The sequence below is a fragment of the Varroa jacobsoni genome, unplaced genomic scaffold (genome assembly GCF_002532875.2).
Source record: "Varroa jacobsoni isolate VJ856 unplaced genomic scaffold, vjacob_1.0 scaffold_340, whole genome shotgun sequence".
NCBI classification, from domain to species: domain Eukaryota; kingdom Metazoa; phylum Arthropoda; class Arachnida; order Mesostigmata; family Varroidae; genus Varroa; species Varroa jacobsoni.
Window position 1 is genome coordinate 253208 of NW_019213242.1, and position 6928 is coordinate 260135.

A 6928-nucleotide genomic window follows, 5' to 3' on the forward strand; every position below is an offset into this window, starting at 1 on the left:
GCGTTACGTGTATTTAAAAGTAGAAGAGACTGAGCGTGACGTTAGCTAACTACAACTACGAAAAGACCCGGTTGACTAATCCCTATTGGGATGCCCACTAGACTGTGAGATGATCTTCAACGAATATATTACCTATTACTGTTAGTATCGTTTGTGTTATATTCTGCGATATATTGGCTCTGTGCTGGCGTTTTAACTAGATAAAGGGTCACATACTATAACTGTAGCCGTTTAGTTCTAATTGCGATCTATGATGGGCTTTGCGAATTAACATAACGTACATACAACAAAGTCACAGATAATATGACCCTATGCGAAATGATAGTCTCTATTCCCTGTGCTAACGAAACATGTGACGATGAGTCACCAAGATGAAAGGATCGAATCGATAATCCAAAAGCGTTACGCGCTCGAGGGAACGAGTGAACGCTAAGAAGATCGATACATCTTTGGCGCATGACGCGTCGACGACCCGCGAAAGAGCAACGTGCATAATCCCTTTGACTGTGTAGAGGGGTGAGTGAAAGCTGGCGAGGCCTTGCAAGGTTGCCTATGGTCCACATCACCACAGTCAGGACTGCTAGTCGAATGGTGGGCGTTCTAGTCAGAGGCAGTTGTCTGACGGCGAATGCGTAGCTCAGAAACGAAACGTCTTGTTTGCACGGGACGGGTCATTTTGGCCCCGCACATATGCTGCTATGGACTGCTTTCAAGTTGCTGATGAGCAAGATTGGTCTCGATATCATGAACAGTATCAGCCATACGTTCTCATCAACAAATCGTCTTGGATAACCAAGTAAACTACGAATCATAATCTATCACTGTGTTTTGTTTAGTTGAGTCACAGGTGCGAGTAAAATCGGTTGAATGATGAAATGTCGGCAATGATAGAGTGACGAGTGCTCGCGGGTGATATCGAGGCGCGTAAAGTGGAGCGTCCGTTATAAGCCACGGTGATAACTGACGTGTCTGCTGTTAACATCACCGAGTATCGTCGTCTGAGCGGATATTTTGAAAGAGTGCGCTCTTCACGAAACACGATCGCCAATGGCATCAGATACTGTGAAAAAGGGCGGCGTTAATTGTGATAGATCGGCTCCATTATAAAGGGAGCGGGTCTGCGTTTGAAAGTGCACCTTCTAACAGCGATAATCAGTTGTCGATCCCCGATTACATCTCGCCCCTGAGCGCACCCCTGAAGAATGAGCTGCGTAAAATCACCTATAGGATGTTTTTGCTAACTAGCAAATCTGCGCAAAGTATGATTCAGGTGGTATTAACTTATCAAAATTATTTTCTACACAACAAAGTGTCGTAGTAATTTTTCGTCTTAGTTTAATAGGGGTTCTTCACGGACGTACTGGTACAGCTAGTTTCATTGAAGTAGTTTCTTCTGATTGTAAATACGTACGCACAAATCATCACGGAATCACCAAACGTACTTAAGCAATCTATTTGTTTGGGCGCTTGTAAAAAAAAATGTGATACTTTAAACTCTGTTTGACCGCAGTGCATTGCACCTATATATCATCTATAGAATTGAATGATGCATATCACCGCTCTCCGATGCGTGATACAATCTTGCCAGAGAGACTGTTTGTAAATATAACGACTTCGATACTGATCCAACAAATGGCATGGCTATGTACATATTACTATACATAGGTTTTTCCCAGCGCCTTGTGGTCATAGTAATTTTTCCAAACACGTAACGTCACGTTTTTTAGCGTCGGGCCGATTGTGAAATTTTGGTTATGGACGTTTCATCACGCCTGATGAACCGTACCAGAACTGACTTACTTTCGTTGCGTTTCTGCAGAGTTTCGCAGCTGCCAACACACTCAAATAAATTTCGTTGCGTCAATTCGGCAGCGTTCAAAAATCGAGCTTCTTTTCGTAGCCAGCTTTTTTTTCATACGGCTCACAGCTATTCACTTGTGAGTGATTTGTTGTTTAATGTTATGGTTGCTCGCGTGTCGGTCCTGCTCAACTTTCACAATAAGTTCAATTGGTCAACTTTTTTTTTTAGAACTGATCGACCTTAACGAGGCGCATCTTCCCATTGAAATTTTCAGAACCAAAGCAACAGGGAAAGCTTTGGACCTTTTCTACCAATAGCGGGCTCTTGAAGACACTCAGTACAATTTTTTTTGTCGGCCTAAGCGCCATTTACGCTCTCGTCAACAGAGTGAATTTTTTTTACAAAAATTTCACTTAATTTTAAAGTGCTCTACCTTGAGCCTGAATAAAGGCACTCTAACAATTTTAGCATATCTGTTAGCATCAGCTACCTCAGCCTTTAAGGACATCAACGACAACCGCCGCTACTCATTTCACTAGACTACGTCATTTTAAAGCAATCCAAGTGGAAGGAAAACGTCAATACTTTTTAAATAATACAACATATTTAAGTCTCGTTTCATGTAAAATAATCTACGCTCAAATATTGTGTTGTATTTATAGTGTTATTTTGGTGTGTATAATCTGACGACACACATGTACAACACGTATGTATTTACCTATATAAACTTAGGAGAGCTCTGCTTAGAGAGAACGTAAATAAATCTAGCAGAAAAAACCGTTAAGTAAGCATTAGAAAATTACGCCGAACGTCTATCTTTGTCGAAAGAAAAGTCCCGAAAAAGATCAGTTTCATTAAAAAAAAAAAAGATGGTCAACACTCTATGTCTATTACCAACGGGGGCAACGAACTCGGGCTAGACGCGCTTCCGAAAGTAAACCATGATAGCGATCATCCTTGTTGACAAGCGGTCTTATACACTGGTACAGAACTCCTGAAATGCCTAAATGTGGCTTTGCATCTATGAGATCTCTCATTCGAATTCAGCTATCGTTGTTGGTAGTATTTTTTTCGTAGAAAATATCTGTGTGAAATTTTCCGCGTATTCCTTTAAACCGACCATAACGCAGATTAGTCCTTGAAGTTTTAAGCATCATCAATAACTCCGTATTATTATGTTAAGCGTGACATTTTCATTTTGCGGATTTTTATACCATCTAATTTTTTTTGCTTCGTGTGTAATGTGTGAGAAACACGTACCCTCAGGTGGGATCCTCGAGCCCAATTTACGAGCATCCGATCATCAGTGTCAGAGTTGGTTTACTCTTTAACCTTAAACAGTTTAATGCGAATTTCAAGCCATCATTGAGAAGCCAGCTTACGAGAAGTAGTCGAGGGCAGCACATGTAGAATTCTATGCTTTGTTTATGTGAGATAGCAGATTGCCCTACAACGGTCGTGCGAAAAGTATTCCCTTGTATTGACTGAAGCCTTAAGTTATCCATGGTAATAAACAACGTTTCTAATCTATGCGTACGATCGTTCCAGTGTAGTCATATACCTAACCTACGACCTCCACATGAAGTTCAAGCGAACTTGACTCCAGCCGAAACATTTCGTATTAATAACTAAAACGTATATACCTAGTATCGAAATATATGTACGAGTTAAGCACTTATTACAAGCAGTTATTAGTTAATCGTAAAGATTCGATTTATGAGGTGACTGAAGTAAATATCAGAACCTTTATCGAAGCACTGGAGATTTTCTGAAAGAAAAAACACAATTTTTCAACGCCAATCAAACGAAGACATAATGCGAATATTATCGTTTCAAAGGTGCTTGCTCCAAAAAACTTACCCTCACCAGGCAGCTCTGCTTCCAGTCGCGCACGTGTCGATTTCTAACGTCCGATAAATTTCCTTTTGCCCCCAGCCTAACAGGGGAGAGAAACAGGCATTATGACAGCAGTGGTGAACAAAATCAACGATAGCGTTTTTTGGTTTTTATGTATCAACGCCAAGAACTATCCTCTGGCAAAGCTATATTTCCTAAAGGCACCTGCAACAAAGCCTAAACCATAAGTCAGGTTTATGTACGTTTAAAATCAATAGGCCACATACGGCCACGCAACTAGAGGCTGCGAAGCAGTTAACATGGCCTCATTTCCTTTTCCATTGTTATGATTATACTGCGGAAATACAAATTGTGTAAAGTGTTACAATTAATTAATCAATTGCTATTTTTTTCCTTCAAGGCACTACAAATTACGTATTCGAATATCTAACTGTGATTTGTTTGGCCTCAATGTACTCGCTATTGAGTTCAGCGACCTTCCTAAATCATGGTAAAATTTGTCCTGTCAGCAGTCACAGTTGCAATGTGCTTAAGGATTCGTTATACCGATATTATCAAGAAGCATATAGGCGAAAAAAAATTTGCAATAATGCCTTCCAGAGCGAAGTGTACGGCTGAGCTGAAGGCAGCTAAGGGTCCATTCAGAAAACTGAGTACAACGACGCTTGCCGTAGATGTTGAAGGTCCAACGGGTCTAGATAGCTCGAATGTGCTTCCAACGTCAAACGCAGAAATCATTAAGGACGAGCACAACGGTGCTACGACCTCGCCCAGTTCAAGCCCCAGCTGTCACATTAAAAGTGATAACGTCTAAATAATAACGTCCATTTTATTTTTGCAAACTTCGAAACTACATGGTCGCATATAAAACCCATTTCAGTCAAAAAAAAAGCCACTGTTGGCATGGTATGAGTGGAACTAATCGGTGCCGTGAATCAACATCAACGGAGTGCACCTCTCTGCCCCGCGTATTCGTGATATAATTTTATTATGTTTTTTTAGTTATTTTATCATCGGTGTGGCATAACACATGCTGAATGAAAAAATTGTAAGGGCATGATTTACGACCTCACTACTTCTTTAATCATTGTTTAACCCGCTCATGTAGCAAACAAAAAGAAAAAAACTGAATAAAATCATCATGACGGAAAGGACTTGTTATTTTCGACGCGGCTTTTGCTTTCTCTATCATGTTCAGGCCTGTGTGTTTTAATCTTTGGGCTCCACGTGACCACGCTGCCCTTAGTCTCTATAGGGGCAGATCCCAAAGTAAGGGTAAGTACTCACGTCTATTTGACAATATTTCTTGGACAGTATAGTCGCACACTTATTACAACATGACCGCTACGTGCCGTTACCGGAGTGTAGAAAACTGAAACAGTCGGACTAGTGTTGTCCTTTGTCTAATAAGTATAGCTGACTACCAGCCAATGCTAACATCAGTCGCGAGTAGAGGCTGTCCTATAGTTTACTCAGGCTTAGTCGTGTTTAAGGATCGTACCCCCTTATCCGAAAATGTTGTGAAACCTATAGCAAAGTGACTGATTTCTCCATGTTATTTTATCGAAAAACAATAGCAATATCACTAATATAATGAGCCTTGTTAAGGCTTATTTAAGTATCTGACCATATACCAGTATATTCCAAAGTGTAATATTACTATTGAATAACCGTAGTAGCGACTTAGGGCCTGAGTACCTGGTATTCTTTTTCGACTACTTCTATTGCATCTAGAAAGTGCAGGAGGGCACAGAGTATCGGTGAATCTAACAAACGATGAAATCCTCTATATACCACCTTGAATACAATTGAAAAAGCAGTATAACGGGCTTCAAATTGAGTTCACAGAAATTGGAAAAAAAAAGCTCTACGAAATACTGGATCTGGTAACACCTCTCGCGTATTCGATGCCTTCATTTGCTATTTTCAAATGATACTCTAAACAAAGAAGATGATAGCAATATTAAACACTGTCTATTCCCGGTGTCTGTGTATACCTCTAAACAAATATACGGACAACTATTGTAAAGACGTAATAAAGCGTTACACTTTACGTTCAGCTAGATTTGATAAAGCGCAGCTCAGCTTTTTCTTGCGATACGCGAGGGTCCATATACTCTTTATAGAGAGTACTTTATAGAGTGGGGTAATACCCCACTCTAAAAGCTCTACCTACAAAGAGCATTCTGTACTAAATGAGGGTTGATGATTGAATTGAGCACATGAATTCCTTACATTATTGATTCAATGTCGACTATTAATAAAATCTGCGAGAGTCTAGTTAAAGCATAATTCGAAGAGACTGAAAAGGCGTACAGCCATTTTTGGCTTAGCAGAGGGTACCGCGCCCAACACTTCCCATCTGACCCCGTTGTATCTATGATTATTAGTATTCTCGCCTTCAACGCTATGCTTGGTCGCCACATTAGTCCTCGAAATTTTCGACCCGACGGTACAGTTGTCGCTGCACTATATGGGTGACTCAATTAATGCCGAAACCAAAATTTTCTTATGACGCGCGTGCGGCTAATTGACTGAGCCGCTAGCTCACGTCGTCTACGATATTACATACTGGATAGAAATATCAAGCTGGCTTTGTAACATAAAAACAGACATATCTCTTTGTAAGCTATGTGTTGCACAGGTGTACATTGTTGTTTTGGAGCAACAAGGCGTCGTACGACATAATATACCCGACGTCGATAGGATCTACATCGAACCTCAGGCCGTGTTCTGACCCCACAAGTCCTTTGGTCTGGTTGGTGATTGCCTTTTTCCGTTCGTTTACGTCCGTTTCCGTACATCAGACCAAAGCACCAGCCCAGTACCTTCCCTCTCGGAACGTTGTTTCTGGCGCCGGTAAGTTGGAAGTTAAAGGGGGAAGGATAGCACAGTACAATAAAAGGAGATAACGCACTGGAGTGGACGAGTTGAAGCCCCAACTGTCCAGGCGCGTTGGAACCTTCGCGGCAGCACCACTAGCCTTAAATGCCATCGCACAGACGGTAAACTGAAAAACGGTCAAGAAAGCTTACTTTATTCCTCACATTGTTTATGCTAGGAAGCCCACATTACTGTTGCCTAATACAAGACAAGCGTTCTTCGAAGTGAGTTGATAAAAGTGATACCCCAAGGCCCAGTGAGCTCAGAAACTCAACTACCTGAAGAAGCTATGATACATCATATGGGACGGTAGCAGGTAGGACTGCGCAGTACAGCATGAAACAACAAAATAGAGAATAGCAGTAACAACAGCTACTATGTTCTGGG

General features: G+C 41.1%; 1 long non-coding RNA gene across 1 annotated transcript in view; it reads left to right on the forward strand.

The window, feature by feature from the left end:
- The first annotated feature begins 526 nt into the window (after nucleotides 1-526).
- LOC111259510 (uncharacterized) overlaps nucleotides 527-6928 on the forward strand; it is a 10804-nt gene continuing 4402 nt past the window's right edge. The window contains exon 1 of the long non-coding RNA XR_002679678.2: nucleotides 527-1270. This is a non-coding gene — a long non-coding RNA (uncharacterized LOC111259510). The remainder of the gene's footprint in view (nucleotides 1271-6928) is intronic.